Source organism: Rutidosis leptorrhynchoides, chromosome 1 (assembly GCF_046630445.1).
Source record: "Rutidosis leptorrhynchoides isolate AG116_Rl617_1_P2 chromosome 1, CSIRO_AGI_Rlap_v1, whole genome shotgun sequence".
In the NCBI taxonomy this organism is placed as follows: Eukaryota; Viridiplantae; Streptophyta; class Magnoliopsida; order Asterales; family Asteraceae; genus Rutidosis; species Rutidosis leptorrhynchoides.
In genome coordinates, this window is record NC_092333.1 from 644029392 (window position 1) to 644051152 (window position 21761).

Below are 21761 nucleotides of genomic sequence, written 5' to 3' on the forward strand. Positions count from 1 at the left end.
AGTGAAGTTAATAAGAGTTAGATTACAGAAATATAATTCATGCGGTGTAACCGACCATATATAACATAAATATAAATGTTAGTGAAGTTAATAATAGTTAGATTATAGAAATATAATTCAGGCGGTATAACCGACCATATATAACTTAAATAACATAAATATAAATGTTAGTGAAGTTAATAAAAGTTAGATTACAGAAATATAATTCAGGCGGTATAACCGACCATATATAACTTAAATAACATAAATATAAATGTTAGTGGAGTTAATAAAAGTTAGATTACAGAAATATAATTCAGGCGGTATAACCGACCATATATAACTTAAATAACATAAATATAAATGTTAGTTATGATGATAATAATATTTACCTTACTAATAAATAATAGAAGATATCGTTAAAGAATTTTTATTATTATTATTACCTTGAATAGTGATTTGTGCTTGCTTAGATAAACTTTGATTATACGGAGCACTTCGTGCTGATAACGTGTTATAATTCAGTAGGCCTATAACTACCTTTAGTGGTTTATCAACTTAGTGTTATAATTCAGTAGGCTTATAACTACCTTTAGTGGTTTATCAACTTATACTAAGCTTATTTATATTGTAAGAGTGAAAGAAAGAAAAATGCAAAAGAAAGAAAGAAGTGATATATTGAGAAATGTGTGTCACAATTACATTCAATTGATGCATATTTATAGTAGATATTTGTGGTATATAATATGAAATTGGTAGTCACTATCTATTGACTTTTGTGGTATGAAATAATGTCATCCACCAATCTTGACTCTATGTATTACAACATATCTTTATTCATATATAGTCATAGTCATATTCATTTGCTTTAAACATTTATTACCAATTACCTATACATTGGGCGATTAATTGAAAACGATACTTAATTAGCCTCATGATTAATCCCCATCACGGCTCGAGAGATGGATAATCGGTGTACCCAACATGTGGATCATCAGTATAATCCGTGCACCCAACTTGTGTATTAGGGATGAAAAATGTATCCCTCTTATTAAGTTCCGCGTTAAGTTCAAACCGTTTAGGCAAATATGGGTTCGCCAAGTGTTGTATTTAGATAGTTTCTAGACATACCAGAAATTATACGGTGGAAGCGGAAAGATCGTCGTTTAGATCACCGATCGGGAAAGCAATCACAAAAGGAAAGCTTTCATGGTTCACAACCTAAGAATTTTTTTTTTTTTTTTTTTTTTTTTTTTACATTAAATGAACACGGACCAAACAAGAACAATATCTTGTTTCTATAGATGTTTCTCTCAACTTAATTGTGTGTTTGTATCTTTTCTTGTGTGTTTAACAAGAAGTGATTAACCCTTTATTTAGAGACATAAGTGTACTTATTACTACATTAGTGTACTACCAAAAGTACATGGTATTAATTAACTCATGAGTGTACTACCACAAGTAAATGGTATTACCACTAAAAATAATGGTAGGTCAATTTAGTTTGTGGGTGTACTAAGATTTCCAACATCTCCCACTCGCACACAAACGAATTTGATATACTCATTATATCTCGAGAGAACAAACGTGTAATTTGCAAACAGTTCATACTAGAAAAATAGGTCGTGCGACCGACATACATTGAGAGCACATGCGCTATACATCTGTTAGGAATATATAGCGTCTCAAATAAAAATGATAAGAGTAGATTTAGTATGCAATATCCTAGATCATTAATCACATTAATAACTCACATGATCTTAGTTTTGCTCATAAAATATATTGTATTCCCAAATATCATTTATCACTAAGATTTGTCACTGAGACAAGATAATTGGCCGACCGGTGAATACAAATCAATGCGAACTTCAAATGATCTTCCTTTCTCTTAGAATCCTTTGGCCTTAACTCGACTTGATTTTCTAAGAACGTCCCGCCAGGTTGAATCGCTCATCAAACTAAGCATCAAGAGACAAGAAAAAGTAATAAGGATATTAATTGAGGTTACTAATACCTCAAGGGACTCACATTACATAGAAGTAGAGATCTTTTCTTCTATTTCCCTTATTGGTCGTTTTGATCACATGTGGTATGAATCACATGATGCAACATTTCTCCTTTCCCAATGGAGGTATGTCTTTAAATTAATGTTGCACAGATGATAGCTTAAACATACTCAATGTTCAAACTCGAGTTCACTATCTACTCATAAAAATACGTATTTCTCACAAGAACTCACATCTGGATATATAAGACAGATTATGTGAAATTTAAATAATTCACATATTGTTGTAAACATTACAACTTCATCATCAAATATTTTAAGTTTGTGCTCAGTTGTCACTCAGACAATATACTTAAAATGCCCTATTTCACTAGTCACTACTAAAATGATGGAGCTGATCACCCATGTGAGTGGGCTGATCTCTAATCTGTCCGACTTTCTTTTCTCACAATAATACTTTGTATATAAGAGTTAACAAACACATTGTCATGGATATCAAACACTAAATATGTTGGGAAAAATAAAAACTCAATACAATCTCAAAATCTACGTAACCTCTGAGACGTGACATGTCACATAAACATATCTCTCTAGGCATGGATTTCTTAAATGATTTACAACCATTTCATTCGTAGATATGTACTACATATTTACTAAAACTCTTGCAACCATGTCTCTAAGTAATGATGCATTTTACAACTATGTGTTTGACTTACAATGAACCTTGGAATGAACTACAAAGTACTAATTATTTGAGTAAACTATTACTCAATCTATAACTTTGTTATAAACTCCAAGTTTCTCAAAAGATTGGTTAAGCTACACAGCTTATTGAACCTTAGTTGACTTTAAAAATCCGCCTTCATTGTAAACAAGGCTTCATATAACTAATTCTTGTTACTCCATGAGATAACAACCTAGTCAATATGTGTACAGCCATTTGATTTCAAATCATTTTCATTAAAGCACAATAAGATAACATTACTACTTAGATACCTTAGTATCATTTTCATGGCTTTTCAATTGCTTTCTATCCTAAATGGAAATTAATCAACTTTGTACATTGCATAACGTATAAAGGATTTCCAACATTATTCGCATAAACAACAATCTTCATTTGCTCATTTCATATTAGAGTCTAAGGACAAAAGATATGCTCAATATTCACCATAAGATTCTCAGTGAGATTATTTAACACGTTCAAGGATCTTGTTAATATAAGCTCTTGTGAAAGAGATATTAACTTCCTTGAATAATTTCTTGAAATTCTAATTTCAAGAATTCATGAAAATTTTCTCACATTATTATTATTCTTATTTATTCAAGCCACAAAAATATCATCAACGTATAACGATAAAATAAACATTTTGACCTTTTAGTACATATTCATGATCCTTATTGATCATAACGAAATCATTCGATATGATTACATTGTGAAAGTACATATATCATTTTCTCAAAGACTGTTTGAGGCCATAGATTAATTCAAAAAATCTACAAACCATATGTTTGTAGCCATTGTTTAAAAAATCTACATACTGATTTTTTTGCTACAGTTCTTCATTGAGAAGTTAAGACTATTAACAATGGTATAATGTAATTCACGGTCTATTGTTTGTCATTATGGCTAGAATCAATCTAACTTGGTGAAATTATAACAAGATACGAGGTTCTCACAAAGTAAACTTTTCTTGTTGGTTGTAGCCTTCTGCCACATATTGACCTTTGTATCTTCCGGATACTCACTCCAATTCTTATTCAATCTCATATCGAATAAGGGTTAGAACGACAAATTCTTTGTTGTAATTGAGATTGAAACTAATTCTTGGTATCTCATAAGCTCCCACTCAAATCAGAATTATTCTCATTCGCAATAGTTTGAGGAATCGTGCATAGATAAACAAATTCAATCGTGCATAGATAAACAAATTCTCTAACATCATTCCTCAAATTTCTTCCACTCGAATGAGATAAATATGTGGTATCAAATAAAGACGAATCTTTAATTTGATGATATGAATTCCACTACTCCATAAGACTTAAAGTTAGGCTTTATTACATATTTTTTTTGTATAATAGGATGTGATTAGTTATTTAATATGAAATTGATTAAAACCTATATCAAATAGAGACTCCCACTGACGTGTTCACGTATGAACATATAACCTCTTGATTGTTAACGTACTTGGTGAAAACAAATTTCCACCTCTTGAACCTATTTTCCCAATTTTATTTGATAAATTTAATATATACGTTTCACAACCTAAATGTCCTATGACATTGTAATTGTGGTCATAATCATTCCATAACTTGTGGAAGTTACTAATATTTAAGGACATTCAATTAGGTATTATTGTGGGATTTCAGATCGCCCCATCATCGCCCTATCCAATTAGAGGAGCGTTTATTCCAACTTTCCAAAACATCTTTTTGCTGTGGAGTTATTGGAGTAAGAAATGAAGTTTGAATACCTTTAGCATCACACAATGCTATGAACTAATCACAAGATATTCACATCCTCGATTGGACCTTTATACCGAGTATATGTCTTTAATAATTTTTCGCGCAAGTTAATTTTTAACAAAATTCACATAATTTTGAAATTTAATCCAATGCTTTGGATATTCGAGAAAACAACTAACACGGGGAAATTATTAACAATCTGTCCTTTATCTTTCTCAAACGTTCATAAGACCACATAATTCAAATGAGTCAAGTGCAATGGAATAAAAAATTTAGTTTTCTTTCTACATGATTTTTCGTAGCTTTTTCCTTGGCGATGCTTACAAGTGCAGCTTTTCACTTTATCACTATCTAGGCAGTAAAAAAAAATGGTAGACTAAGCTAGAAGTATTGTTAGTCAATATGACTAAACTAGCATGTCGTACTTACTTCATTAAAACATATTGAAGTTGTAAGTGAGGAAATTTCATTTAGTTATCACTTAGATAACAATAAAATCATTTAGAATAAAATTAATATTAATTGAGCTTGTTCTTAAAGAGAACTCAACCGCATTTTGTGAAATTAATAATGAAAACTAATATAACATAGATATTAATTTTTGATGAACAAGCATGTAAGGATCCATATTCGATCATCATCCAAGACTAACTTGTATGACTGATGTTATGCGAGGTGTATACAAAATAGTAGTAATTTTTACAAGGAAATACTATTAAATACGATACAATTTTTTATTAATTTACGAATGGGATATACCTAAACCTTGCTACAACACTTATAGGCAGTGTACCTAATCGTAGAGTAGTATAGTTTTTAGTAAGTCCGGTTCGTTCCACAGAGAGACGACTTATTTTACACTATATTTTTAAACAATTATATTTGTACAAAATATATTATATATAGTAATAATATATAAAAGGGGGTTTACCGTTTAATGACCGGTTTGTCGATTTTAAAACTTAAGCGTAAATATAAATGACAATAATTAAAGTGCGTAAAATAAATAACAATATAATAATTATGCTTATTTAAACTTCCATAACCATGATGTTTGACGTTTTGATTATTTATTACCCTGGGTTAATTGTCCTTTGTCCTGGATGTATTTGAAACCTATCTGGTTTTTGTCCATAATAGTTCATCGGTCATAATTATAAAATGCTCGGCAAATTTAACCTTATACCCGAAGTCAAATATTCCAACTAATTGGGGATTCGAACTGTAACAAGGTCTTAATACTTTGTTTAATGAATATACCAGGTTATCGACTGTGTGTAAACCAAGGTTTTAATACTTTGTTAACAATTACACCAATTACCCTTGAATGTAATCCACCCCTGTTTTAATGAGTCCATTGACTATTAATCCATCCCCGTGTCTGGTCAAATGAACAATAATTTGTATTTATAAATATCCCGCCCATCGTATCCGATTAAGCGTATGTGGTTATATATAGATACGTCAAATTGTAACCTTTATATTAAATTAATGAGGTATCGTTAATTTAATATAAAGCCCATTAATAGCCCATAGTCTAATTTCCACAAGTGTCGTTCTTTTGTCCAAACCCCAATTATGGTCCAAAGCCCAATTACCCCATCTTAATATTTAGCCTAACATCACGATTACTTCGGCTCAAATAAGCATAATAATAACTTAAGTACGAGACATTAATTTAAAAAGGAGAACATAGCTTACATTAATTATTTATCGCGTAGTGTTACATGGACAGAGCTTCGACTTCAAAACCCGTAAAATAACCTTTACATAACCCAAACTAATCTAATATAAAACTAACCTATACTATATATTTATTATATTACAGAGGGAGTATGATAAAAATTGGTGTGTTTAAACTGGCCAAACTCGTTGCCTTTTATAGATGTGGCCTGATTTCTGAAGCCATGCGATCGCATGGAATTTTCTCTTCCAAGCCACGCGATCGCATGGCCAGCTGAATCCAGCCACATTGCTTTATTTTCTTCTTTGTCGACGTTATTTAATATAATATATAATATATAAATAATTTATATAATTATTTAAATATTATATTATATTCTTGTGTATAGTAGACTTGTAATTTTTGGTCCGTTGAGTCGGGCGTTGATAGTTGGCTCAGGTCCGGGTTCCAGTTTTTCGAACGTCCTTTCGTATAATTTAATGTCTTGTACTTTGCGTTTTGCGGCTTGTACTCTTATCATTTTTGGACGTTTCTCATCAATAAATTGAACCACTTGGATTGTACTTTGTACTTTTTAGCTTTTTGGTCATTTGCGTCTTCAAATCGTCGTTTTCTTCTTTTGTCTTTGCACTTATTTATTTAAACGAATATTACATAAAAATAAAACAATTACAACTAAAAGCTTTACATATTGGAAGGATATTGTGCCTAAATATATGTTCATTTGGAGCACTATCTAATATCCCCACACTTGAGCGTTGCTTGTCCTCAAGCAATACATAACTTTGAAATAAAATCACACTTCACTCGAATCACTTTTTTTATTCTCACACTTTATACATCAGTGATTTTGATACGGCGGTATAAACAATGATAGTAACGATGTGGTTTACAGTCCCACATGACTATTAAAAATTTAGATCCTTTAAGGAAATTGGATCTTTATGAAAACATTTGATCTTTTTGAAAATTCAATCTAGATTTTACCCTAGATAAGTTTTCCGGAATAACCCTTCACCGGTGTTTGCAAAATATTTTTGTGGGTTGCGTGGGTTTCATATTTTTAAATTTTAGCTCAAAACTTACGGTTTTGTGTCACCCACTTGCTAACCTTGTATTAGGAAAGCACACGTCCAGTATACTTGCTCTGTATATTACCTTTCGGTAAACTACCGTCTGGTTGTAAAGGAAAGCGTTGAACAAACAACTGTTAAGGCAATATCTAATGACATGCAGATGTTCATGGTCTAAAACGTGTCGGATGCAATTACTATCCTTTGTAGGAGCAATAGTAAAGAACACCCTATAATTTTTCGGTCTGGCACAAGGTCCTGTCTTCGACCATGCTATGCAACCACCGCTCTTACGGTTGACACCCGATTTGGTTCAGGTGACCTAATGAATTCTAGGTGAATTCTTAGTATTTTACATTCAATGGTAATGAACGCTTTGAAAATAGGTTTTCAGAAAACAAATCGGTTTTAATTTGATCAAAATATTTTCTCGTTCAAGCTCAAGTTTAGATATCATTGAATTCCATGAGTTTGTAATTCTCAATCTTTAAGGTCAATCTCAAGGATTGAGTAATATCAGGCTTAAAAGCTGATTTTTAATCTTTAAGGAGATTATCCTTTCTGGGGGTCTGATTCATTAGTCTTATCAAGCTAATTTGCACGGCGTCCTCCCCATTTTACGAGACAGATCCTCTCATGGTTAGGATAAGTCTGACCACTTGGCGACCCTGTTTGATGCTGAGGTTCGTGGATTTCCTGCTGATTTTAGAGATGACTTTTCTAGATTTTTCGTCAACCTACAGCTGGTCTGGACGACAACTTCCTGACCTAAATCAAGAAGCGCGTGTCTTTTTCGGATGACTTTACTTCCTTTCAATGATGGAATTGTTTCATCGTGTAGATCCATCTATTCTTTCAGATAAATCGGGTAAAGCGGTTAATTTAGTCCAAAACAAAAGCACCTGCAATAACTTTACAGAAACATGTGATAGATAGTTTTTAATTGAATAACTTGGTACATTCTCCCCACACTTAGCTTTTATTTTATCTTTCTTTGCCTTTTTATTCTCTTCTATTCCATTTTAAATGAATTCAAGTATTTTGGGTTGTTTCTCAATTTATATCCTTTCCAAAGTAACAATAATTTCGGTATTATCACCTAGTTTTATCGTTCATAAATATGTATAAACATGATTTTGAGTTCATTTAGTTGAAAATTTTTCAAATTTTCACAAAATTTGGCAATTAAACCAAGTGTAAACCTGAGAGAATTTATAACCCTTCCCCACACTTGAGATCATGCAATGCCCTCATTTGCATGAAATCAGGCTCTAATTATAAATTCATGAGGGTGATTAGTGTAGAAAAGTAGTTAAAGATACCCAGTTTGTAATTATAAAGCTCGTCGAATGATAGATGGTGCACCTCATCGTTCATTAATTCTTGTTTTATTCCCCATGTTTTTCTTAAAAAACGGTTGCTTTTCTAAACTGTTTGCTAATCTTTGAAATTGCATCTTTTACCCTTACTCATCATACCTTTTTATTAACGAGTTATGCACTAACCCGAACCCCTATTTTAACGTTAAGTGGGGTTAGACTTCCCGACACTTAGCTAACGACATGTGAAGTCGGTAGAATAAGTTCCACGAATTAGAATAGTGAGCCAGTTATTTACATCTCGGGTGGTGTATAATATATCAATGGGTTTAAAGTTTAGAACCACCCGATTGTCACTACTTAATTCATTTTTAAGTGTAGCTTTTAGTAAATAGAAATGTCTCTTTTCTGGTTCTTGGTCAAATGGATCGATATACACCGATATACATATTTCTATAGGGTGAACAATTCCTAACATTTCCTTCCGTTTATTCTCTGGATCAAAGTTTTCACCTCTATTACCCAATTGGGTGAAATCTGAGGTGTCATTATCTATTACAGCTCGTAGTTCATCTTCGATAGATGACTCGTCTATTGAGAATATTGGTTTGGAAGGTTGTGGAATGGTGAATTTCGGGATCGAAGTAATTCTTTTTCATTAACGGTACTTATCGGTCCCACCACTTTGGTCTCGGGGGTAAAATTTTCAACGTTATCGTTTTCCCAAGAGTACCAATTTGTCACCCTTACTTCTTCTTTATCCATTGATGGATCGATGATTTCGTCGGTAGAGGCTAATGTGTCGATATGTTGTGAAATTGGTAAAGCCGAATAAAAAGTATCATCGGGATAGTTGGTGATTTCGGAGCTCTCGAATTCATCAAAATTCGATGATATGAGATTTTCTTGCACAATATTCCTCAGATCAACATGTGTGTAATCTGATAGAGTTTTAGCTTGCCTATTTACAAACTCTCTCATTTGTTCATTTTGAGCATCAAGTTCTTCGAGTTTGATTTTCATATAATATAAAGAATTTTCAGACACATAATTTTCCTCGTCTTCTGGTTGTTGAGTTTAGATATATTCTTGGAAATAATCCTAATTAGAATTGTATTCCTCATAATCATTCCATTCAGGTTCCATGGGTGCATAATTTTCCATAGGAACGTAATAATAACAGTCCCATGTTGAGTGATAATCTCCACAGATTTCACAACCAGTTATTGTTTCGTCATTCGTGATCCAAGATTGACCGAACGAATTGTCATCAACACCCGTTTGAGAGTATTGATTAAATTGATTTCGGATGTCATAAAGAGTTTCCAAAATATTCTCGAGATTTTCCATAATGCGCTTATTACCAAATTTTAACTACAATGTGGTGCATTTACTAATTATCCTATTAGTTATAAAACTAAAAATTATATAAGTTATCAAATTAATAGACTTTTCTGATTTTGCCCACGTTTCGAATAGACAATAGATGCAGCAGGTAGCCAGGACCCTTTAAATCGGAAGCCCACAACTCGCCACTAACAAATTCAACTATTACTACGAACCAGAAAATTTGGATGTCTATCAATTTAACCGCTTAAAATAATTTTTCGTTTGGAATTTAAAGAAATTTTAGAGAAGAAATAGAAAATTCTATGTCCTAAAAACTAGAGCGGCGAGAAATAAGAAAGAAAAAGATCGCGTCGGAAAACGTCGAAAAATAAAAGGTCGAAAAATAATAAAAAGAACGTAGCGCGTCGAAACTTAAAAGTCTAAAACTAAGAATTAAAGGTTGCGTCTAAAGGTATTAAAGCTTAAAAGAAATTCTATATCCAAAACGGCAATTACTTAAAAAAGTACTAAAATATTAAAACGGCGTCGCAAAATTCTAAAGCACCTAAATCTTAGTCTAAAGAAAAAGCACTTAAGGGATTTTACGGCAAAGCCTAAAAATCTAGAAATAAAAATAACTATGGCAAAAACTATGACTTAAAACTAATTATGAGCGAAAAATACAAATATTACGAATAAACGATAAAAATACAAATTGTAATTAAAATGATAAAAATACAAATTTTATAAAAATATTATTTTTATATTATATATTTTATAAAAGTATTAATTTTTTTTATAATTATAAAACTAATTAAAACTTAAATTATAAATTAAATTAAAACTAAAACTAAATATTAAAATAAATAACCCTAAATAATAATAATAATAAATAATACCCCGTAATAAATGCTGAATAAGGGTTTCTGGCGTGTCAGATCAGGCCATCCGACCGCATGGTTTTAAGACACCCAGTCATGCGACCGCATGGGCCTGGGTTTCTGGGTTTTTTTTTTTTTTTTTTTTTTTATAATTTTGTATTGTTTTTCAAAAAATTATATATAAATATATTTACACAAATATATATTAAAAATATAGCGTTTCGCCGAGTCCCCGGCAGCGACGCCAAAAACTTGATGTTATGCGAGGTGTATACAAAATAGTAGTAATTTTTACAAGGAAATACTATTAAATACGATACAATTTTTTATTAATTTACGGATGGGATATACCTAAACCTTGCTACAACACTTATAGACAGTGTACCTAATCGTAGAGTAGTATAGTTTTTAGTAAGTCCGGTTCGTTCCACAGGGAGACGACTTATTTTACACTATATTTTTAAACAATTATATTTGTACAAAATATATTATATATACTAATAATATATAAAAGGGGGTTTACCGTTTAATGACCGGTTTGTCGATTTTAAAACTTAAGCGTAAATATAAATGACAATAATTAAAGTGCATAAAATAAATAACAATATAATAATTATGCTTATTTAAACTTCCGTAACCATGATGTTTGACGTTTTGATTATTTATTACCCTGGGTTAATTGTCCTTTGTCCTGGATGTATTTGAAACCTATCTGGTTTTTGTCCATAATAGTTCATCGGTCATAATTATAAAATGCTCGGCAAATTTAACCTTATACCCGAAGTCAAATATTCCAACTAATTGGGGATTCAAACTGTAACAAGGTCTTAATACTTTGTTTAATGAATACACCAGGTTATCGACTGTGTGTAAACCAAGGTTTTAATACTTTGTTAACAATTACACCAATTACCCTTGAATGTAATCCACCCCTGTTTTAATGAGTCCATTGACTATTAATCCATCCCCGTGTCTGGTCAAATGAACAATAATTTGTATTTATAAATATCCCGCCCATCGTATCCGATTAAGCGTATGTGGTTATATATAGATACGTCAAATTGTAACCTTTATATTAAATTAATGAGGTATCGTTAATTTAATATAAAGCCCATTAATAGCCCATAGTCTAATTTTCACAAGTGCCGTTCTTTTGTCCAAACCCCAATTATGGTCCAAAGCCCAATTACCCCATCTTAATATTTAGCCTAACATCACGATTACTTCGGCTCAAATAAGCATAATAATAACTTAAGTACGAGACATTAATTTAAAAAGGAGAACATAGCTTACATTGATTATTTATCGCGTAGTGTTACATGGACAGAGCTTCGACTTCAAAACCCATAAAATAACCTTTACATAACCCAAACTAATCTAATATAAAACTAACCTATACTATATATATATATATATATATATATATATATATATATATATATATATATATATATATATATATATATATATATATATATATATTTATTATATTACAGAGGGAGTATGATAAAAGTTGGTGTGTTTAAACTGGCCAAACTCGTTGCCTTTTATAGATGTGGCCTGATTTCTGAAGCCATGCGATCGCATGGAATTTGCTCTTCCAGGCCATGCGATCGCATGGCCAGCTGAATCCAGCCACATTGCTTTGTTTTCTTCTTTGTCGACGTTATTTAATATAATATATAATATATAAATAACTTATATAATTATTTAAATATTATATTATATTCTTGTGCATAGTAGACTTGTAATTTTTGGTCCGTTGAGTCGGGCGTTGATAGTTGGCTCAGGTCCCGGTTCCGGTTTTTCGAACATCCTTTCGTATAATTTAATATCTTGTACTTTGCGTTTTGCGGCTTGTACTCTTATCATTTTTGGACGTTTCTCATCAATAAATTGAACCACTTGGATTGTACTTTGTACTTTTTAGCTTTTTGGTCATTTGCGTCTTCAAATCATCGTTTTCTTCTTTTGTCTTCGCACTTATTTATTTAAACGAATATTACATAAAAATAAAACAGTTACAACTAAAAGCTTTACATATTGGAAGGATATTGTGCCTAAATATATGTTCATTTGGAGCACTATCAATGACGATATTTACAACTCCATCTAAAGAGTTATTCCCACATATCTTCACTTTATTTGAAAAAGTGAAATTCATCAAAAGTCTACAAAGATTTCGTTATCCTTTAATAAATAGTTTCCCATGTTCAAACCTACTATCCACAGAGGATAAAATACAAACACAGAGTTTACCAACCATGGTAACCTTATACAATCTAAAACGAAACTTGATGTTTTCATTATAAGTAAGGTGCAACGTCATATGCTCCAATACTTTGAGGTAAGAAAATAATTAAATCTTGAACCAATGTTCATGCGTAAGACTTTAATCATCGTATATTATTTTTAACAATAATAAGTCGTTAAAGCTAAAAAATTACTCAACAACACGATGTGAGTGACAGTTTAACTTGTGTAAAGTGTCGCACACTTCACACGCCCACTTAATTAGTGATTTATTTTCTTTCTCATATACATTTCTTAAATATGGTAAGAGCATCTTGAGCCTCTTGCTCTTCCAAACACATTGGGTATTCATGGTTCTCAATTTTCAAAAAATTGTTTATTTTAACTTAAAATCCCCGTTAAGTTAAACAACGTTGTTGGATGTGAAAATCATGATAGAACACAAAGTTAAAATGAGACAATTTTAAATCGAACCACGTTCAATACATAGACAATTATGCAAGCTAGACTAATTAATATCCATCCATATATACAAAACACTTTGTCAATAATAAAATCATGTTAAATAATAGTTCACGGTAGGTCGTGAAGAAAAAGTTCACTATGTTCCCAATTATCGTCCACAAAGTCTACCATGAAACTACAATTAACATAATCAATCATGCAAAGTTATCTAATTATAGCACATATGCTATTTTCATAAAGGTTCTAATTTCACTAAGAAATTACTTTTAAACGTATAAAAAAGTTTAATTATTATACTTAGTAATGATTCATGTTTATTATATTTCACTAAGAAATATAAAATTTGGCCCCCGTAGAAACTTTTCTTTCTTTTCCTTAATAGTTTCTATAACAAATATAGAATCGAAGGATAATATTAAATTGGATACATAACCTCACTTCATGTTAAAACAAAATTAACATGAATCGATTTGATAAATAAACAAATCAAAATGCCGAAATATATATTTACACCAACAAATGGTTAATATATCCAGTATTTCACATAGTCATACCTATTCCAAATGATAAAAAGGTATAATATTTACTTTCAAACGAAATTAAAGTTTATCATAATTATTACTAAAATAATTAAATGTTATGATCACAATTTCATTAATTTAAAAAAAAATTGATAATCATCACGAAAATGATTAACCAAGTTTTGTCCTTGATACAAAACTTTCTTTATCTATAACGTATATAGAAGAACATCAGTGATTTTAACAATTATCACAAAGATAATTTAATGGACCAAAATTTAGTATTTTCCATTTCTAAATTCGTTTAATAATTTACCGTAAATACATATTAGTTATTACAAAAATAACTATAAAACTTTGCAATCTAAAAACACAATATTTATGAAACAATATTTATGATTCATGTTTTTACTTGGATTTATTAGAGAACTATGAGTTACATAACTCATTCAACTTATTCATATACAACTCATGAAAATAACAACACTTTAATGTATGAAAGTTACAAAAAATCCAAAGTCTCTTCATAATAGAAAAATAATTTTATTGTAACTAATTTGAACCGTTAAACAATTCATCTCGTGTCACGTCTAACATAGTAGTCAATTTAAAATTCACATATTCATATCAAAAACACATTTTATTTGAATATACTCACCATTAATATAATCAATAAATTTAATAATTACAAAATACATTTAGAATTTTTTCTAAATAAATTTGAGAGATAGTGAACCATATTAATACTAATTTAATTTAATATGAAGATGAATATGAATGTATGTAACAATATAAACATAAACATATACAATATAACAGTTACATCCTACTTCGTATTACACATGCAAATTTCAAGAGATTCCAAACCAATTAAGGAGTAATTGTTAAAGATTTCAAATGTAGTGATTTAATCACTTTCTTATGACCCACCACACAAAAAAAAATTAATAAAAAATCAATTAATTACTTTTTTTAATCGTTAAATAATACTCCGTATAACATTAAATTGAGTTGGTAACAAAAAGATGAGAGACCCACTGGTGTCCAACATGGAATAAATTAACTCATGTATACCCAACCCATTTTCAATTATAATCCCATCTCAGTTTTAATCATAGGAAAACAACAATGAGTATTAGTTCAATAGTAACGAAAACAATATTATTTTAATCATAAAACTCCGATCAATTTGCTTACATGTTAGTGAACTAGTATCAACATAATATTGCAGCATTTACGTATGAAATAATTAAATCACACCTTCTATATGTATGGTATTAAATTTCTAATTTTAGTTTGGATGAACCATTTTATATACTCATATAAAATAAACAACTCATGCAATCAAAGGCAGTGATAGAAATCTTAGCATAAAACCAGGAAATAAACTTCATAGCTTTGATACCAATGTTATATTTAGATAGTTTCTAGACATACCAGAAATTATATGGCGAAAACGGAAAGATCGTCGTTTAGATCACCGGTCGGGAAAGCAATCACAAACGGAAAGCTTTCATGGTTCACAACCTAAGATTCTCTTTTTTTTTGTTTGCATTAAATGAACACGGACCAAACAAGAACAATATCTTGTTTCTATAGATGTTTCTCTCAACTTAATTGTGTGTTTGTATCTTTTCTTGTGTGTTTAACAAGAAGTGATTAACCCTTTATTTAGAGATACAAGTTTACTTATTACCATATTAGTGTACTACCAAAAGTACATGATATTAATTAACTCATGAGTGTACTACCACAAGTAAATGGTATTACCACTAAAAATAATGGTAGGTCAATTTAGTTTGTGGGTGTACTAAGATTTCCAACATCAAGAAAAGCCGCCCGAATGCAACCAAATCTACATTGCCATTGACTACAGCATTGTTTCCGTTATCCTTCTTATAACCACCAGCGCTAATAACTGTACAGCTTTCTTCATCGGATGACTACAATATGGAGTTTCGAAAGTGTCCCCCATTTGCACCATTCTCGGCTCAATTACATGGAGACAAACGAGATCATACTTATTGAGTGCGTTGGACATGTAAAGTCCTAGGGCTTCTGGGTTAGAGTCACCACACTCCATGTAATTGTAATATGGGGATAGCCTTATACCAACTCTGTCTGATCCGATCTCATTTTTGACTGCTTCTATAATTTCTAAGGCGAGACGACATCTGTTTTCTAAGGTTCCACCATATTCGTCTGTTCTGTTGTTCACTCTGTCTTTTAAAAAGTGATCAATTATGTATCCATTTGCTCCATGAATCTCAACCCCGTCAAAACCTAGATTAAATGGACTATGCTATGAGTTATATATATATAGGAAAAGTAAATATGTGGCTGTTATACACCTAATTTGGTGTAGAACCAAAAAGAGATTGGTGCATATGATTATGAAAAGTTTAAAACTTTGAAAACTATGCACCCAACTTGTTTTTTAACCAATAAAATGTTGGTTCTATACCCAACTTATATGTATAACAGCCACATATTCCCTATCCTCTCTCTCTCTCTCTCTCTCTCTCTATATATATATATATATATATATATATATATATATATATATATATATATATATATATATATATATATATTTATATATACATTAAAAAAATTGTTAAGATAATTAAACTTGCCAGCATCAATGGCATTTCGCACATCTAGCCTAAAGTCATTTATTAGAGACGGGATTTCGTAGATCCTTAGTCTACGAGGAGGAGACCGTTCTCCTCCCGGTGTCATTTCTTTGTCACTAAAAGATATTTGAGATTCGCCATTGGGTTGGTATCCTTATCAATAATCAACATTGAAAGAAAACAAGAAAAATAAGAAACACCAAATAATAACACTTATACACACTATATAACAAAATGACACAATTTTTTTAAAAATTTAATGTTTAAATGTATAGTTACATGACGATTGACATACCGTAGTTTGATACACGACCTACATGCCAAATTTGACAAAAGAATACACCACCCTTCTCATGGACAGCATTCACAATCGACTTCCATGCCTCAACTTGCTCGTTAGTCCAAATTTCGGGTGTTCTAGGGTACCTTTTATATTTCATATTAGACAATAGTATCAATCTCGTTCAATTCCTTGTTATTCAAGACTTAACATTAATGAAAATCTATCTTATAGCTTACCCTTGAGAAGTGTTTGAGACCCCAGTTGCTTCGCTGATAAGAAGGCCGCCTTTGGTCACTCTTTGAGAATAGTAAAAAGGGCATGTGGTTGTGGTACATTTTCATATGATCTATTTCTCGTCAATGGTGCAAGTACAATCCTATAAATTTTTTGAATCGTAAGTTCAAAATAAATATTGTGCGTTCTGTATAAAAATGAAGTTAGCTATGAGAAAGATTGAACTTGCCTATCCGGTAAGGAGTAAGAAGTGGCATTGTGGGTGCCATTGAGCTATGTGAAGGTATGAATTCTTCCCTCTTAAGATCTATTATTTATACACAATATGGAAACTCTTATGAATAACGTTGCGAATACATCGAAAGGTCATGATCAAGGTCAGGATGGGCTCATGGTCAAATCAATAGACAATACATTATAGTTATATCTTGATATATCAAAATGATACTCATCCGTCTAAGAAAATTAATTCCTTTTAACAATTTTTTGTTGTAAGTAATGTATGGACAAATAGTTAAAAAAGTACCCCAACTATTGGATCGTGGGTATAAAATGTGTCCATGTTATACTTATTAAATTCTCACCAAGTTCAAACCTTTTGGGCAAATTGAGGTTGGTTCGTTTAAAATTTAAGGAGCTATAGCTCGATTCAAATTCACCTTGTGCTTGGCTTGTTGGGTATGATACAAGCTAACACGAGCTCGAGTCGTTTATATATATATATATATATATATATAAGACACGTTTAGTAAACAAGCTAACACGAGCTCGAGTCGTTCATCATAGAAGTTCAAGATCAAGCTAGTTTGTTTACTAAACGATCTTTAAAACATGTTAAAGTTCGAATATTACCTCGTTTAAGCTCGACTCGGGTTAAACTTTTAACAAGTCAAACTCAAAGTTGCTCACTTTATTTGTAAAACAAGATTTTTCTTCTTTATAAAAGTTAGCAATATTAACCTAAGATGTTTACCCTAGAGGACACGTATATATATTGATATATACATCTACATCTACATCTACATCTACATCTACATCTACATCTACATATATAATAAAATGCTTGACAATAATTCTATGCGTCAACTCCTGATTAAATGCTGCCACATGTCACCTCCGTATTTAATGTTGCCACATGTCACTCTCTCTATAATTAAAATTTTTAAATTAATATATTATATTTTAGATAAATATTTACGTGAAATATAAATAAATATATGATGATACTTATCGTATTTATATGTTTCCTATCTTATACGGAGTATCATTTTTATTAATTATTATTTAATTATATTGTAACAACCCGACTTTTTTCGTTACTATCGTTACTTGTCCGTTAAATATTTAACGGTGTTTACTTAGAACTTAATGTGTTTAATTGATTTAAATGCATACTTGATTCTATTGGATTATTTGAATTAATATGTTATATTAATTTATGAACTTGTTTCGGATAGCGAAATACTTAGAAAACATTACGATTAAGATAATTGCCTAGAAAGCTTTTCAGTTTACGGAACTTAGAAAAATGATAATTTAATTATTTTTAATAATTATTAACTTTATGAAAACTTTATTTAATTTATTATTTATTTAATGAATTAAACCCGGTGATTTCGTTTCAATGACTAGTTAACGTTCCGGAGACCCGGTATGGTTAACGACACTCGAAACTGACCACATGCATATGCGTATTTAACAAAAATCGAGCCCGAGACCCCCTTATAGGGTAGGCCCTAACCCGAACTATATAAGGCAATAAATTAGATCACAACCCTCATTCTTTTCTTTTCTTGATCGACAATTTGTTCTCCTCCCTCCCCCTTGAGGCCGTCGACATACATACCGCCACCATCATCATCAAACTTCAAAACTAAACAAAGTCTTGTGCATCAAAGATGCTCTCTTGATCGTTCTCTACGCGATTGTATAAGTTAATTGTGTTTTTAAGGTGTAACTCATAACCCTAATATTTTTAGATCAGTTTTTTATTCAATTTTATAGTGTAATCATGTTTAGTGCTCAATTGATTGCGTATAGAGTTGTCGTTAGTCGTTAAATTGCTCGATTGTTGTCGTTTGCATGTATCACGAATTTGTATGTTATAGATCTGATCAAATTAGTTTATGTACTGATTTTGTATTACATCTACATGGATAGGTGTCAAAAAATTAATAAGTTTGGACTTTGATTTTGCTTGATTTCGTTATCGTATGCTCAAGTTATGATTAATCGAAGTTTCGTTAGGGTTTTACATGATATACGAATTTTCTGGTTTATGTGCTTTGTGAATCAGTTATTGAAATGAGTACCTTTGTATTCCTTGTTAAAAATCATGCAAGTAGGACTTAATATTTGCGTCAAAAACATTTGTAATGCTCTCGATGTGTCAAAACGAAGATTAGTGTTTTGTAAGTGAGCTGAAACTGTTTTCGAATGCAAAAGAAATTATCTCATGTGAACTAGAAATTGATTGAGACCATGAAATTTTGGAATATGATTGTTTATATGTTCCTTAGTGTATTTCATTTGTATACCAACTTCTGAAAACGTGATTTTCCATGAGTTATATGCTTGACCAAATGACATGTCTGATTGTTGTTCGAAAACTGAAGTTCTGAATTCATTGAATTAACTGTACAAATTGACTACATGAAAGTCTTTGGTTATTTTACCACTAAAACTTTGAAGTGTCTGGAGTAAGTTCTAATTAGCCATTCGTTAAAAACTGTTTTCAATATTAAATGAGAATTTTTCTAAAATGCGCGTGTAGAAACTGATTTGGTAAACCTGAAACGACTCCAAACAGTTTAATTAAAATCGGCTAAGTTTTTTTTTTTAAACAGGTGTGGCGCTTTCAATAATAGGAGCGGCGCTTTTGTATCATGGGAGCAGCGCTTTTGCTGACTGATCAAAAAGGCTACAACCTGCAGACAAAGAGCGGCGCTTTTGGTCCTGAACAGGTGCAGGATCAAATTTTTCTAAGTGTTTAACCAAACCATTAAAATCCAAACACACGTTTACAATTCCAGGACTCAAACACAAGCTTAATGTGACCCAAATTACATATGTTCCCACATTTAAGTCCTAAAACACATGAACAAATCATTAGTTGCAACAAGAGGCCCATTACAATTAAGGTGATAATTTCGACCCAATTGCACTAAATCAAGGATTAAGACTCGACATCCCAACCCAATACTATGAGCATGATCCCGGGGATTTTTACCAATCCCCCACCCAAGTCCAAAGGCTACAAGCCTATCCGCCATGCACAAAACCTCCTAAGCGTCCAGTCTAGGAACTAGATAGCTTCAAGCCAAATCTTCCAGTACTTATAAAAAGATAAACAACGAGGGAGTAAGCAAATGATTAGTGAGTGCAATACTTGTGTGCATACATACATAACCTGCTTCCTTGCATAAACCAACATAATTCCGCATACAAGCTAGTAATGCAACCACATATTTACACAAATCCGCATACAAGCTAGCATCGCAAAAGCATATAAACACAATATAATATGCTACACAACAAATACACAAAATATGGTTAACCATACATAATAGTGTTAGTCATCAAATGAATTAACACTACCATACAAGTGCACATGGCCGCGAAGACACCTTTCGGATGGCACTGCCATGTACACACGAATGTGGTCGTCGAAGAGTGTATTATGTAATGACCCGTCTTTTTCCGTTAACTTTCCGTTTAACTATTTTAGGTCCGTTATTTAATTATAACATCACCCGTTTACGCTAGCGTATTTAAATAATTCGTTTGGTTAATTCACGCATCCGCTTTTAAACTCGAGGGACTAATGTTGCCAAGTGACCAAAGTCTTGACTAGATCAAATGGTCAACCTCCATCTTCCTCCACTCATTCACCTCCCCATTTTCTTACTACTTCCACTCTTACTCTCAAACCCACTCATCAAGGATTCATCATCTATTCAAGATCTAGCAAGCCTCAACCCAAACAAATTGTACTTTTGAAATCCTCTCATCATCCTCTACACATAGATATCAATTCCATTACTTGGGGTAAGCTTTTCAAAAACTCTAGATTTTTGTTCTTGGTGTTCTTGACTAATAGAATTGTTAGTTAGTGTCTATGGCTCGAGTCTAACATGAATATATGAATTTTTTGCTTATTCTTGATGTTTTGAGTTACTAGCTTAACTTTGGAAAAATGCCTAGTTTAATTTTGGATTTTGGTTGATTAAATGTTGTTAGATGTTAAAGTCCATGTATTAAATGTGTTACTAGCATCATTAGCTTCAATTTGATGTGTAGGTTGACTAAGAAAACTTCACTAACATGATTATTGATTTTGTGATTTTTGGTTAGGGTTTGATAGACTTAAATATGAACTTTTGATGCATTGAGTGCTATGAAATATTGTTAGTAAGTATTTAGTTGCATTGTATATTTAAGTACCTTCGAAACGGCATATCATACATGTAAATTGGTTGCCCGAATCATGAAACGTATTTAATGAACTTGGAGTAATTATGTTGAGCATAAATGTTGGAATTTTGTGTAATAAATGTTAGATTTAGTTGATGATATGTATTTAGTTTTATTCCTCGTTAAAATACCTTTCCAACGATGTATGGTATGCGTTTTAAAT

General features: G+C 31.4%; 1 pseudogene; it reads right to left on the bottom strand.

Moving 5' to 3' along the window:
* Nucleotides 1-927: 927 nt before the first annotated feature.
* Nucleotides 928-17394, bottom strand: LOC139849536 (putative 12-oxophytodienoate reductase 11; annotated as a pseudogene).
* Between the last annotated feature and the right edge of the window lie 4367 nt (nt 17395-21761).